Below are 16,532 nucleotides of genomic sequence, written 5' to 3' on the forward strand. Positions count from 1 at the left end.
AGCCTGATCTAAGGTCTATTCGTGAGAACCAACTCGAACGTTGTAGTTGATCAAACAAATCATTAATCCGCGTCAACGGATATCTATTATTCAATGTAAGCTTATTCAGCTCGCGATAGTCTATACAAATTATCACACTTCCATCCTTCTTTTTAACGAACAACACTGGTGCGCCCCACAGAGAAACACTCGGCCTTATAAAACCTTTGTCTAGGAGTTCTTGCAGTTGGGACATCAATTTCTTCATTTTGGACGGCGCCAGGCGGTAAGGTGCTTTTGCGACGGGCTATGCTCCTGGTATCAAGTCTATCTGGAATTCTACTTCTCGCTCCGGTGGCAACCCCAAAAGGTCCTCAGGGAACACTTTTGGGTAGTCGCGCATAACAGGAACATCTTTCACTTCTTTCGTCTCGGCCTTAGCTTTGATAACATACGCCAGGTAGGCACCGCACCCCCGCCGTAACAAACCTTCAGCTTTTATCATCGAAATGACATTAAGCCCCGAACTTTCTTTATGACCATAAACCGTCACCGTGCCACCATCCAAGGAATTTAACGTTATCAACCTACTCTTACACACTATTTGAGCCTCAAAATCAGATAGCCAATCCATTCCCAAAACCACGTCGAACTCTCCTAAGGTCATAACATACAGGGTAACAGGGAACTCACGTCCCTCTAACTCTATCTTACAATTCTTAAACATTCTCATTATCCTAACCGAGGTCTCATTAGCTGTTTCTATAGTAAAAGTTTCAGGCACACGAGAATATTTTATTTTTTGCTAACTTACTAAATGTTGTAGCTATAAAACGTACCTTTAACAATATCTGAAATCTGCTTAGCCTGCTCCTAAGTCAGCATGTAGGCCCTAGTCCTCAGCCTAGCATGATCACCATCCTTCTTCCCACTTCCTACAGCTTCACCCTTAGTGCACTCCCTTGCCATATGACCCGTCTTACCGCATTTGTAACACGCGGGCTTGGTATTGCATTCATTAGCATAGTGTCCTACTTTCCCACATTTGTAGCAAGCATTCAAACCAAGCTTGCATTCCCCAGCATGGATTCTCCCGCACTTGTGACACGTATCGGAACCAATACCCCACTTACATTCACCACCGTGCATCTTTCCACACGTTTTGCAGTGCTTCCTCTCACACACCTTCTGTCTCTTATCCTTGGGATTCAACATATGTGTATCGGTCGTTTACCAGGAGCGACCCATTTCTTATCTTTCTTCACTTTCGCCACCACATCGTCTGACGCCAGGTTGTCGTAAACCATTTTTGCGAGTCCCACGGCAGAATCAAAGGTAGTAGGTCTACTAGCCTTAACCAAGACGCGAACATTCTGTGGAAGTCCTGTGATGTAACACTTAATTCGCTTGGCTTCAGTGTTCACCATGTCAGGAACCAGCCTAGACATGTGGTTGAATTCAGTAGTGTATTCGCAGTGTGTCATCTTACCCACCTTCAGATTCAAAAACTTTATTTCAACCCTCTCAACTTGAGTATCAGCACAATATCTCTTCATCACCAACTCCTTCAGGTCCTCCCACCTCATCGCCTTAATCTCTTCTTGAGTCTTCCTCTGCTCCACAGTCTCCCAACAATATATAGCCTCATCTCCAAATGACTGAGTGGCATAATATACTGCGTGGTCGGGACGACACTCGCTAATTCGGGTAACCTTGTCCATTGTGGTTATCCACTGGAGAGTAGAGATTGAGTCTCCTAAACCAGTTAGTTTCAGCGGGTCATAACCTTTGAATGACTTGTAGTCACACCCACCTCCGCCTCTCTTTTTGTCATCAACTTTCACTGACCTAACCTCACTCGAGTCACCTTTCTCTATCCCTCATCATCCTTTTTACCGTTCTCTCCTGACCTCTCAGTAGTCCTTGCATGGCGCCCAGCCGATCATTCTGGATGCAGGTTCTTCACTGAAGCAGCTACAACCTGATCAATGGATTCTTGAACAACAGGGTCAAGTTGATACCCTTCATTGTTGCTCGGATTCTGTCCAGCTGCACTTCCTTCCTTCTTTGTGTTAGTGACTGGTTATATCGAAGGTTCTCGGACAATACGTGGCTTGCCACGACGTCCAGTACGACCTCCTTGTCCCGCAACTTTCCTAGCTCCAGCCATTTGTATTCTATAAGGAAACACAAACGTCATCACTTAAGGAACTATTTAGTACAAGGATAGTAAGACTAACAGGTAATAACAGTGGCCGGTTGTAATTAGCTGATCACGTTACTCTTAGTGTCCTATACACTTCCCTTTGTGAGTCCACTTGTGGTAGGTTCTACTTTTAAATAGTTAATCAATCAATCAAATAATCTTAACTTTAGCAATTAAGCTAACTTTCTTACACTATACATTAAATTAATCATGTACCTTAACCTTACTTAGCTTGCTTGAGTGACACATGACTTTCTAGAACCGGCATCTTCTTTCTTTTCTTACTTAAGTCCTACTCTCTATTCGAGTCTAAGCATGTAGGATGCTTATTTCTCTCCAACTTATGTTCTGATACCAACTTGTAAGGCCCTGGTCCCGGTGCCCTACTTTTGGGTTGGATTTACTCATAAACACATTTCTATTTATCAGAGTTAATTAAAACTTTCGCGAAATAATGATAAAAGTTAACCATTCATTAAAAACATTCTTAACTTGTCTTTTAAACATAACATAAAATATAAAACATCTTGACAAATCTTCAGATGCCAGCTTCCTCATTTCCCGCCATGTGTCTCCCACAAGCTAGCTGCTTCAGTCTATTTACCTACGTGCATACTAAATGTCAACTATGTTGAGTGAGTTCTTGTAACACCCCTTAACCGCAGCGGAAACGTAAACAGGATGCAACAGACACATCTGATATCAACAGCATTGCTTATAAAGAAAACACTACTACATTAATTTAAATGTATTACATTGTTCCGAGTTTCGTTACCGTCTAGGCGTTATCACATAAGTTTTACCGATAATACGTTAACATGTTTAATACAAAATATAGACCCTTAAGCTTCCACAAAATAGCACACATCATCAAGCACGTATCACTCATTCCAATTTGGGTGTACCTAGAAAGCATGTAAAGAAAAACGGGTCAACTACGAATAGTTGGTGAGTTTCACTAATTTAAATAAACCATGACAAATCATTATAATAATCATAAATTAGCGATGTAATTATGCGGAGCCTACAAGTGAAACCTCTGTTAACCCAGAAACACATCTAATAACCTCTGGGACACTGTTAACCCAGAAACACATTTAATAACCTCTGGGGACACTGTTAACCCAGAAACACATTTAATAACCTCTGGGGACACTGTTAACCCAGAAACACATTTAATAACCTCTGGGGACACTGTTAACCCAGAAATACATTTAATAACCTCTGGGGACACTGTTAACACAGAACACTGTTTCGGGCCTTACAATATTAGCAACTCAGACAATTACCATCTTAATACAATACCGTACGATTCCCGTACAATAAACATTATATAAATACATTCATTTCCATGCGATCGGCATGTACTTAAACACTTTGATAAAAACATGCTTTCCGCCCCGGGAAAATATTTAAAACAGTTCAGTAAAAAGGGGCTCGTGAAACTCACCTTTTCGTGAGTAAAGATGTAATACTGTGCGCGGCTACAGGTCCGGATCTGTAATACGATCCCTAAGTCGTTACTACACAATTTCTATTAATATAACTTAAATTCGTGTTAACCGGTACGTCTGGGGACACTGTTAACCCAGTACCGTACACTATCCGGGGACAATGTTAACCCCGAAACACTTCTCAGGACTTAGATTGTGATATCACTTAGAGTTCTTTAGTCAAAACTACCATTAGTTTGTTTTTCTCGTTTTGCGTGCCTAGCACGGTTATTCGTCTTTATGTTTTCAAAAGTGAGTTTGGTCACATACGACCCGAAAATAGTTGTTACTGATATTTTAATTAACGTGGTGAAATTAGAGCTCGGTTTAGACACCCCGTTTGGCCGCGGGGCCCGTTTCCGTCTTTAATATACCAGAAACTGCTAAATCGGGTAAAATTACCCAAATCATCCGAATTACTTTCGGATGATTTATTTTTACTTGATTAACTTAGTTTCATGAAAATAGTCCATTTTTAGGGTTTTTATACACCAGTCAGCTCGCTTAGGCGAACTTTGCCGGTTTACCACGTTTTAAGCTTTAAAAGTTTGTTTTTATGTTCTGTTTAGCACAAATAATTATCCGTTTAGTCTCGGATCTTGAAATTTTGCACAAATCAGTTTTTGACAGTAAGGAATTTTATAAAAATATTTCCAGAATTAATTTCTATATTTAACATTTATTTATCTATTTTTAAAGGTCATTTAAACACCAAATATGTCGAAAATACCAAACGACCTTAGAAAAATCTCAAATTTTTCTGGGATGACCCCTGCCATCCACATAGTTCCCTGTAATTTTTTCAGAACCAAAATCTTGTTTTTCATGCCATTTTCACCAAAACCGAGCTAGAAAACCCTAGAACTCGTTTTTACCGAAAAGCCTACTTAGACTTCTCCAATGGACCTGAAATTTTGTGTGTGACTTTTATATGTTATAAAAAGCTTATCTGAAATTTTCCAGAATTGTTCATGATGTTTAGCTATTTTTCACCATTTTTAGCCAAAACCGAGCATTAAATTCACCAAATATTCATCCTTAATCCAAAAATTACCAAAATTTCACAGATCTCATATTTTCATGTGTAGATCATCTCTGTGAAATTTGATGACCCAACTCTAAGTCTACCACAATCTGTCCAAACCATACAAATCATACGAAAAACCGAACTACCTTGTGTTTCTAGCTTTAGATCGCAAAGATCTTGCTTTCTAGCCTTTGCTAGCAACAAGATACAACACCTACAAGCACAACAACACCACACCAAGCAAGTTATACCCACAATCAAGCCATTTCTTTCATGGTTTCGGTTAAGACATCAAAACAAAGATTTTAACCGTAAAAATTCGTTTTTGACTCTTTTAACTCCTTTCTTGGACCAAGATCCCTTGTATAACTTGTATACATCCCTTGATCATGCAAGAATCGGTTTCATCTCGGGTTTTCACCCATTTTTCACTTGAAACCTCATTTTCTCAAGATTTTGGAATTAAAAACCAAGATTAAACCATAACAACATGTTTATAACTTGTGGATCTTCTTAAAAATCAAAGGTTTTTGGTTGAATGTGTAAAGGGTTGAGAGGATTTTGGGAGTGTGGTGATAGAAAAAAGAAAAATGGAATGTTAATGTGTGGGAAATGGACCGATCGGTCCATGTAGTGGTGTGGGGTGGGGCCCACATCTCAAATCTTGGCCACACATTCGGATTGCGTAATCCGGATAATGTTGTGGATAATCTGGTTCAGTTCGTTTTTCGGTTAAACGTTTAATTCCGCTCAAAACGAGGCCAAAACGGTCGTTTTTCGGCTTAAAAATAAAATTTATATAAAACCGATTTAAAAACTTTAAAAACTTAAACCATGACATTTATTGACTTAACACATCATATTGTCGGTAATTGTGCATCTTTTTCGGCTTGATCGATCGTCTCTTGCTTGGTTTGATATTAAAGGTTTCGTTTAACGTACCGACGTACCATTAAATCGAAATCCTTTTTCTGTGCTATAATTCACTTATCCCGAAGCTTTAATACTTCGTAAACCTTACTAAACATCATATATTTCGTCTATAATGTAATCCCCGATTCGTTCGGGTTTCAATAACCGTTCATCGGTTAATCGTAATTCCAATACGACTAGCTGTACATTCGAGTATAATTCGTACTGTGAATCTTATATACTCGTATAAACATATTATAATTCATATATTCAGTATTAAATAACACATAAATGGTATATTCCGGCTAGGGTATACCTGAATTTGCCGGAATCGTTACATTCTCCCCCCGTTACAAAAATTTCGTCCTCGAAATTTTACGCGTCAACTACTTCCTTTTGAGGAAATATGTGGGGGTATTTCTTCCGAAATTCGTCCTTTCGTTCCCATGTATATTCTGGGCCTCGTTGCGAGTTCCATCTAACTTTGACCAACGAGATCTTATTGTGTCTAAGTTGCTTGATTTTCCCGTCCACTATTTCTATGGGTTCCTCTACGAAATTAAGCTTATCGTTTAATTGGACACCCTCTAGTGGTAACACCGATGTCTCATCCGACAGACACCTTTTCAAGTTCGACACGTGAAACACGTTGTGAATTGCACTTAATTCATCAGGCAGTTCTAATTGGTATGCTACAGGACCGATTTTTGCAGTAATGTCGAATGGTCCAATGTATCTAGGGGCTAACTTCCCCGCCTTTCCAAATCTGACTACTCCTTTCCAAGGTGATACTTTCAAATACACTTTATCACCTTTCTCAAATGATAACGGTTTTCTACGGGTATCGGCATAACTCTTCTGCCGATCCCGTGCGGCCTTCAGATTGTTCTTAATTTCAAGGATTTTGCTGGTCGTTTCCTGGACCAGATCTGATCTAATAACCTGTGTGTCGCCCACTTCAGTCCAGCAGAGTGGTGATCGGCACTTCCGTCCATACAATGCTTCGTAAGGTGCTGCCTTTATACTGCTATGGTAACTGTTATTATAGGAAAATTCAACGAGTGGAAGATGTTGATCCCAATTTCCCTTAAAATCCAGTACGCATGCACGAAGCAAATCCTCCAGTGTTTGGATGGTCCTCTCAGACTGACCATCGGTCTGAGGGTGGTAAGCTGTGCTTAGATCAATACGCGTTCCCAGCGCTTCTTGTACATCTTGCCAAAGATTGGAGGTGAAATGGCTATCTCGATCGGAGATGATTGAGCTGGGTATCCCATGACGAGACACAATTTCATTTATATAAATCTGCGCAAGTCTTTCGGTGTTATAATTATTTCTAATCGGAATAAAATGTGCCGACTTGGTTAGTCGATCCACGATTACCCAAATTGCATCGTGTCCACGGGACGTCTTAGGGAGATGTGTCACAAAATCCATCGTGATTTGCTCCCATTTCCATTCGGGAATTTCCGGTTGTTGTAACATCCCCGAGGGTTTCTGGTGCTCCGCCTTAACCCTCGCACATGTCGTACACTTGCCGACGTATGTGGCTATATCCTTTTTCGTACCCGGCCACCAGTAGAACTCATTCACATCCTTGTACATCTTATCCGATCCCGGATGTATGGAATATTTCGATTTATGCGCTTTGTCCATGATTAATTCTCGAAGGTCATGGAGGGTCGGGATCCAAATCCGATTTTTGAAATAGAGAATTTCGTCCACGCGCTGTTCGAAATTCTTCTCGTTACCGTAAAGTCCCTCTTTTTCCAATTGTTCCTCTTTCAACGCCTCGCGTTGAGCGACTCGAACCAGGTCCGAAAGGTTCGACTGGACTATCATTTCCAGTGCTCGCACTCGCACTGGCTTAACCCGATCCTTCCTACTCAAGGCATCGACTACGACGTTAGCCTTGCCGGGGTGATAACGGATGTCACAGTCATAGTCGCTTAACAACTCGACCCATCTTCGTTGCCTCATATTCAGTTCTTTCTGATCGAATATTTGTTGCAAACTTTTATGATCGGTGAAGATGGTGCACTTTGTACCGTAGAGATAATGTCTCCAGATTTTAAGTGCGAAGATAACTGCTCCCAGTTCTAAGTCATGAGTAGTGTAATTTTTCTCGTGTATTTTTAACTGTCGAGAAGCATAGGCTATAACCTTATTATTTTGCATCAACACGCATCCTAACCCTCTCCGGGATGCGTCACAATACATGACAAAACCATCGTCTCCGTCGGGGAGACTTAAGATCGGCGCTTGGCACAATCTTTGTTTTAGCGTTTGAAACGCCGTTTTCTGCTCTTTACCCCATTCATACTTTCGATCCTTTTGAGTCAGAAGGGTTAAAGGTTGGGCGATGCTGGAAAAGTTCTCTATAAATCGACGATAATATCCAGCTAAGCCTAAGAATTGGCGGATTTCCTTTGGCGATTTAGGCGCTTGCCAATTCTTAACTGCTTCAACCTTACTTGGATCAACGTGTATTCCTTGATGGTTTATAACGTGACCAAGGAATTGCACTTCTTGTAACCAGAAGTTACACTTGGAGAATTTTGCATACAACTTCTCCTGATTTAGAAGCTCTAAAATTAATCTTAAGTGTTGCTCGTGCTCTTCTTTACTCTTCGAGTATATCAAAATATCGTCAATAAACACGATGACGAATTTATCGAGGTAGGGTTTACAGACTCGAATCATGAGATCCATGAACACTGCTGGCGCATTTGTTAGCCCAAAAGGCATAACTAAGAACTCGTAATGGCCGTAGCGAGTCCGGAATGCGGTTTTTGGGATATCCTCCTCCTGAATTCTAACCTGATGGTATCCCGATCTAAGATCAATTTTTGAGAAGTAGTTCGCACCTTGCAGTTGGTCGAACAGGTCATCAATTCGGGGAAGAGGATACCTATTTTTGATTGTTAACTTGTTCAACTCCCTGTAATCAATGCACATTCTAAGGCTCCCGTCCTTCTTTTTCACGAATAGTACAGGTGCACCCCACGGGGAATAACTAGGACGTATAAATCCTTTATCCAACAATTCTTGCAACTGGTTGGATAATTCTTGCATCTCTGATGGTCAAGTCGGTAGGGTGCCTTAGCAACAGGGCCAGCTTGAGGTAATAGATCGATTCTGAATTCGACCTGTCGGGTTGGCGGTAATCCAGGAAGTTCCTCTGGGAAAACTTGTGGAAATTCACGTACCACTGGGATATCGTCCACCTGTTTTTCCTCAGGATCCGTGGCCGCCAAGCTCGCTAGATACGCCACGCATCCCTGGCGTATATATTTTAACACCTTGAGGTGAGATATAAACGGTATCATATTGCCCGACTTCTCACCCTGCACTAATACCTCTTCGTCATCCGACACCCGGATCTTGACGATTTTCTTTTCACAGTTTATTTCTACCTTGTTACGTGCTAACCAATCCATTCCCACTATCACGTCAAAACTACCCAATTCTACAGGTAACAAGTCAATCAGAAAGGATTGTTCGTTCAGAATAAAAGGGCAATTCCGAACTATCTGATTAACTATCATGGTTTTACCGTTAGCGACTTCTACGGTGTAAGGTTCTATGGTTTCACTAATTGGAATGTTTGCAATCGATAGGAATTTAACAGAAACAAAACTTCTATCGGCGCCTGTATCAAATAATACAGAAGCGTAATGATCAGAGACGAGGAATGTACATGTCACTACGCTGGGGTCCTGGCGTGCTTCGTTCGCCCCCATCACGAATGCTCGGCCTCGCGCCGGGTTGGACGACGATGCCGGACCCGCGGTTTGCCGCCCATTTCCTCCCAGGTTCAGTTTCGGACAGTTTCTCTTGAAGTGCTCTGTGCTGCCGCATTCAAAGCAAGCACGGCTGGTGGTCATCACTTGATTTCGTTGTGGGTTTTTTGTCGGGCTGGTTGGGTCCTAAATGGCTGCGCACGGATAGGTTGCGGTTGTCGGTTCAGGTTGTTCAGGTTTGTCCTACATCTCGGTGCTGAGTGCCCTTCCCTGCCACACCGATGGCACACTACCACCCTGCACTCGCCTCCATGTTGGTAACCGCATTTCCCACACCTGGGAAACGTCCTTGTCTGCGGTTCCTGCCTTCCGCCCGAACTAGTCATGGCGTAGTTCTTGGCAGCGGGCCTAGCACGTTTACCTTGCTGCTTTTCCTGGATCCTATGGTCATGTGTACCGCGCTTTCCTCCAGCGGATTCTCCCGCCACCTTCAGTGACCCACTCCTTACGAAATCATACGTAACGATACCAGCTTGCGTCACCGCACCCTCATACGTCTGGTGTCCCCCAGAATTGACTATACTCCTTACAACTGGAGTTAGCCCCCAAATATAACGCTCAACCCTCTTCGACTCTGGGGTGACCAACCATGGTACCAATCGCGACAACTCATTAAACCGGTTCGTATAACCCAAATGGTCTGCCCCCTGCATCTCCAGGTTCCACAATTCATTTTCTAATTTCTGCAATTCGTTTTTCGGGCAGAAATGTTCCAGTACAAGAGCCTTAAGCTCTGTCCAGGTCATGCGGTTTGTCTCCGCCTGACCCCGGGTCTGCACTATCGTGTTCCACCATGTCAAGGCATGGTCCGTGAATGTGCAGGTGGCGTACTTTACAACACAGTCCTCGGGGCAGTTGCTGATGTTCACAACTGATTCTATTTTCTCGATCCACTTAACCAACCCATTTGGTCCTTCAGACCCGCTAAACTCTAGAGGTTTGCACAACATAAAGTCTTTGATCGAACATCCCCTGGATGCAGGAATCGGTTCAGTACGGTTCGTCTCTACAGTTGGTATAGGGCCATTACTGTCACACCCCGATCGTGATGGCGGAATAATCGAGGCGCGGCGACTAAGTCGTGATTGTTGAGCACAATAGTATAAAAGTCTAAATGCATAAACATAACCAAAATGTCAAATATTACACCATCCAGGTAACATGAAACAAATTGTTTTAATACAAAATATCAAGTTTCCAAACAACTCCTAGACTAGCCTTCATCTCTCTAAGGCCTCTAAACTTGCTAGGGATTTCTTGCTGCATTATTTCCTGAAAACATGTAACAAACTGTCAACTACATAAAGTAGATGAGTGAATTCATAGGTTTAAAGAAAAAGAGTTTATACACAAACATACTAGTATAGGTTGTAGGGGTTTATATATAGGGTGTACCTGCGGCTAACCCACCACTCCTACAACTTATACTACTATGTTTGGATATAATACCCGGTTTTAAGATGGTTTGTAAGAAAAGGTCTCTTGGTTTTCCCAAAGAGGTTTTTGTAGTAAGTAAAACATGAAATGTTCTCCTGGACTCTCAGCGGGCTTATTGTTCTCCCATTAGAGTCGTTTGTGATAAGATTACTCAAAGATTTGTGGTCTCCCAACGGTACATGTAGCACATAGCAGTTAAGCATAAATAAGGACATATAGATTTGAGCATGCTAAGTTTACTAGATAAACCAACACCAAGATCCCACTGTTTACTAGTATCCAAGATGATGGTGAATAAATGATGATGATGATGAATGATGATGAAACTCAATGATCACACAAGACTTGATTGATCCCACGCAAGACTTAAACCAAGACTACCTCGTTCTTGTCATCCAGGACTCAGCTAGGTTCTACCGAGAGTAGGATAGACTCCCCAAAGAATCCTGGGTTCCCTTGGTCCCTACCGAGACTAGTATAGGTCCTCAAGAGTTATGGATTTCACCGAGACTAGTATGAAATCCCATGAGTTACGAGTGCCACCGAGAATAGAATGCCACTCATGGTCGCGAGTTCTACCGAGAGTAGAATAGACTCTCGCGTCCAATTCAACTCATGATGCTTTGATCTCTAGATTTCCATGCTGACACAATGACTATGATGATATGAATATGATTCCCATTCCCATGATGTCAATGTTCATAGAATTTCCCATACTCATTGATTTCCAATGTTCTTAGATCTCCATAAGTTGATGGGTTTTCCCCATGTTCATAGATTTCCAAAGTTTATAGATTCTTAAAAAGCTTGTGGATTTCCGCACGTGTGTAGAAATCCAAAAGTTTATAGTTTTAAGAGTGTTTGCATAAATGATTTTATCCAAACGTGTAAAGTTACCATGTTTCCACCCCATAGTTTTGAAAAGCTTAAATAGGGGCTATGAACTCACCTTGATCTCGGGTTAGGATGGTGCTACAATAGATCTCCTTAGCCTAGAGTTGAACATATATATAAGGTTAACAACGTGCTATAAGTCTAAGAAAACGAGCTTACGCGGCCTCGAGCAAAAACTGGGTTTTAAAGACGAAAACAGCTTGGTTCTGGCTTGATTCGATCGAATAGGAACACGTTCGATCGAATAGACACACATTCGGTCGAATCTGTGGCACACTCGATCGAACTAGAAACACATTTGGTCGAACCAGTTGGAAAAACTCGTTCGGTCGAACATGGAACTTGTTCGATCGAATAGACACTCGTTCGATCGAATACGAAACTCATTCGGTCGAATGAGTTGGAGACCATTCGGTTGCTTTCCTATTCGATCGACTGGACTGATTCGATCGACTGGTTCGATCGAATGAGTCTGATTCGACTCCTTCAAGCTGGGCGACGGAGAAACCTACGGGTTTTTCAGATTTTCCAGATTTTTGACCCAAAATCGAAGTTTTTGACATGGAAATGCTCGGGATTGAAAGGGCTATCGATTCCTAGTGATTTTAAACACAAAAGCCTGCATTTTGACACCAAAACAAGACGGTTTTTGACCCGAAAACTCTAGAAACGAAAATGGGTGTTTTTGCTCGATTTGAGGCCGAAAATGGTTATGAAAATGGATGATTTTCAAGAAGATCTTACCAAGAATAACAACAAACAGATTTGTGGACTCGGATTTGAAGTTTGAAGACTTTCTCTCTCTAGTTTCTCTCTCTAGAATGAGAGTGTTTGGGTGGGAAGTGTTGGTGGAAATGAAAGAGATGGTGTAAGAATACTTGATTTTCCGCTTAAATACTCGGGTGACTCGGGTTCGGGTTTAGGCTACCGACGGGTCAAGACTAGTCGAGTTCATAAGTTTTTAAACAAACTAAAACTTTTTCAGCAAAACTTTTATAAAACCATTTTCCGAATAATTATTTGAAATCTTTTTAAATAAGAACATTTAATTTTTTTCGAAAGCATAAAAATTAATATTTTTCAGGCGTAAATGTCGTTTTATAAAATAAACATTTTAAATGATAAAAGCAGATTTTTCCAATGATATGGGTTCCGAACTTATCGTCCAGAATCCCAAAGTCTATAGTTTCCGATGATTTCACGATCCTAGTTTACCAATCGAATTTCAGGGCGTTACATCCTCCCCAATTTAGAGGAATTTCGTCCCGAAATTTAGAACTTAGTATAGTTGATGCAATGATGTTTTAGATCAAATGATCCCATGATGACCACTATGCGCCACTACCCCTAATTTTTGTCTTGGATACCACCCAAATCAAGTTGAAGGGGTTTATATATAGGGTGTACCAGCGGCTAACCCACCACTCCCTCAACTCCACTTGGGTGTTTCTTTCGACTCCTATTAGTTCAATGACACACAGGACGACACACTATTTTCCACTACAAGGCATCACCTTCAAGCTTTACATCAGACATATTCATTTCGGATTGAAGGGGTTTATATATAGGGTGTACCAGCGGCAAACCCACCACTCCTTCAATCTCCAATGAATAATTCCCTCAATAACTCTTGAATTTAACGCCTCACAGCTGCCACGCTAACTATGAGTCCCTAATTCCAAGTCTCGCTTCAGACATAATCAACTTGTGCCGAAGGGGTTTATGTATAGGGTGTACCAGCGGCTAACCCACCACTCCTTCAACATTCATTGATTAATTCCCTACACGAAGCTTGAGTTCACGACTCATAGTTACACAATAGCATATTGTTTATACACGTATACACCTGTGAACTTGATGTAATTATATTCCGGACTATAATTACGAGTTCACCTTGTATCAATGTATAAACTCCATTGTGTGCGGCTAGAAAAATCGACACGACACCACACACACACACACAACCATGCTTCATGAATGCTAGAATGATGACAAATTTTGGCTCAATGATACATAGTTTACCCCAATGTTTACATGATTAAGTATGCACAACTTGTGTTTTCCAGCACGAGTCATGGGTAGCCAAACTTGGTGTTATGCAAATAAGAGAATATTTATAAGCAAATAGGAACAACATGATACTTCATTGATTGATATTGGTCCCTGATTACATGATTACGATTACATAGACTCCAAGATTTCTAGAATTACAAAGATGATGACTATGCGAACAGATGAGGGTATTCCTCCTTCATCTTATCCTCTCGCTCCCATGTGAACTCGGGTCCACGATGGTTGTTCCAACGTACCTTGACTATGGGTATCCGGCTTCGCTTAGTCCTTTTGACTTCTCGATCTAGGATCTCGACAGGTTCCTCAACAAAGTGTAGTTTGTCGTCGATGCGAACCGTGTCGATCGGGATTTGAGCGGTCTCGTCAACGAGGCACTTTTTGAGTTGCGACACATGAAAAACGTTGTGAACACGGCTGAGTTCTGGAGGCAATTCCAAGCGATAGGCTACGGGTCCGACCTTTTCGATGATCTTGAAAGGTCCTACGTACCTTGGAGCAAACTTTCCCTTTTTCCCGAAGCGAACAATGCCCTTCCAGGGGGAAACTTTGAGCATTACGCGATCGCCTATTTGGAACTCCAGAGGTTTGCGGCGTTTGTCAGCGTAATACTTGTGTCGACAGCGGGCGTCCTTAAGTCTTTGCTGGATGATGGCGATACTGTCAGTGGTTTCCTGTATCAGTTCCGGGCCGAGGATTTGAGAATCTCCGGTCTCGGACCAACACAGTGGAGAACGACATTTCCTGCCATAGAGTGCCTCGAATGGTGCGCATTTGATGGTAGCATGATAGCTGTTATTGTATGAGAACTCTGCAAGAGGAAGGTGAGTCTCCCAGCTACTACCGAATTCAAGGATACAGGCTCTGAGCATATCCTCCAGGGTTTGTATGGTCCTTTCGCTCTGTCCGTCCGTTTCAGGATGATAGGCAGAGCTAAGTTTCACACTTGTCCCAAAGGCTTTCTGAAATGACTTCCAGAACCTTGACGCAAAAGAGGGGTCACGGTCAGACGTGATGCCCTTAGGCACACCGTGACGGGTTACGATCTCACGAATGTAAATCCGCGCCAGCTTCTCCGTAGTGTAGTCCTCGCGGACAGGGAGAAAGTGGGCAGACTTGGTCAAGTAATCCACGATAACCCAAATCGTGTCATAACCGCTGGGTGTCCGCGGGAGTTTGGTAATGAAGTCCATAGCGACTTCGTCCCACTTCCACTGCGGTATGATCGGTTTTTGTAACAGGCCAGATGGTCTCTGATGTTCAGTCTTGATCCGCGAGCATGTTAGGCACCTACCGACGTACAAAGCTATGACTTTCTTCATACCCGGCCACCAGAAGTGAGACTTGAGATTCTGATACATTTTATCACTGCCCGGGTGAATAGAGTATCTGGATTTGTGCGCTTCGTTCAGGATAAGTTCTCGAAGTGGTTCAGAGTTTGGAATCCACATGCGATTTAAGTAGTAAAGTATACCATCATACTTGGTTTCAAACTTCCGTTCGGCACCGCAAGATAGCATATTTTTGAGATCACCACCAGCAATCGCTTGCTTTTGAGCTTCAAGAACCAAGGAGGGAAGATTGGACTGAATACGGATCGCATGCAACTGGGTCCTTTCCTTGCGACTTAACGCGTCAGCCACTACGTTAGCCTTTCCAGGGTGGTAGCGGATTTCGCAGTCGTAGTCACTTAGGAGTTCAACCCATCGACGTTGTCGCATGTTTAGCTCCCTTTGGTTGAGGATGTGTTGTAGGCTCTTGTGGTCGGTGAAGATGACACATTTCGTACCGTATAGGTAGTGTCTCCATATTTTTAAGGCAAAGACCACAGCACCCAATTCCAAGTCGTGGGTGACATAAATCCTCTCATGACTCTTGAGTTGGCGCGAGGCATAAGCGATGACCTTACCGCGTTGCATTAAGACGCAGCCTAGACCTTGGCTCGAGGCGTCGCAATAAACAACAAAATCATCGTTACCCTCAGGAAGTGACAGGATTGGTGCATGACAGAGTTTATGTTTCAATGTTTGGAAAGCCTCTTCTTGCTCTTGGTTCCAAATGAATGGTTCCCCTTTTTGAGTTAACATTGTGAGAGGCAATACGATCTTTGAAAAGTTCGAGATGAATCGACGGTAGTACCCAGCTAAACCAAGAAATGAACGAATTTCGGTTGGCGTTGTAGGCGCTCCCCAATTTTTGATGGCTTCAATCTTGGCAGGGTCGACATGAATGCCTTCCTTGTTAATGATGTGACCTAAGAATTGAACTTCCCTTAGCCAGAATTCGCATTTGGAGAATTTGGCGTAGAGTTGCTCTTTCCTCAGCAGATCCAAGGTAAGCCTGAGATGAAGCTCATGGTCGGCTTTAGAGCGGGAATAAACGAGAATATCGTCAATGAAGACGATAACAAACTGGTCCAGGTATGGACGACAAACGCGATTCATGAGATCCATGAACACCGCAGGGGCATTCGTCAAACCAAAAGGCATGACTAGGAACTCGTAGTGTCCATAACGAGTTCTGAAAGCGGTTTTCGCGATGTCGTCCTCCATGACGCGTACTTGGTGATAACCTGAGCGTAGGTCGATCTTGGAAAAGTAAGTGGCTCCTTGCAGCTGGTCGAAAAGATCGTCAATCCTTGGTAATGGATACCGATTTTTGACCGTGAGTTTGTTAAGCTCACGATAGTCTATGCACATCCGGAAAGATCC

The sequence above is a fragment of the Bidens hawaiensis genome, unplaced genomic scaffold, assembly GCF_021521415.1.
Source record: "Bidens hawaiensis isolate Kalapana, Puna unplaced genomic scaffold, B.hawaiensis_p1.1 tig00041242_1, whole genome shotgun sequence".
Lineage (NCBI taxonomy): Eukaryota > Viridiplantae > Streptophyta > Magnoliopsida > Asterales > Asteraceae > Bidens > Bidens hawaiensis.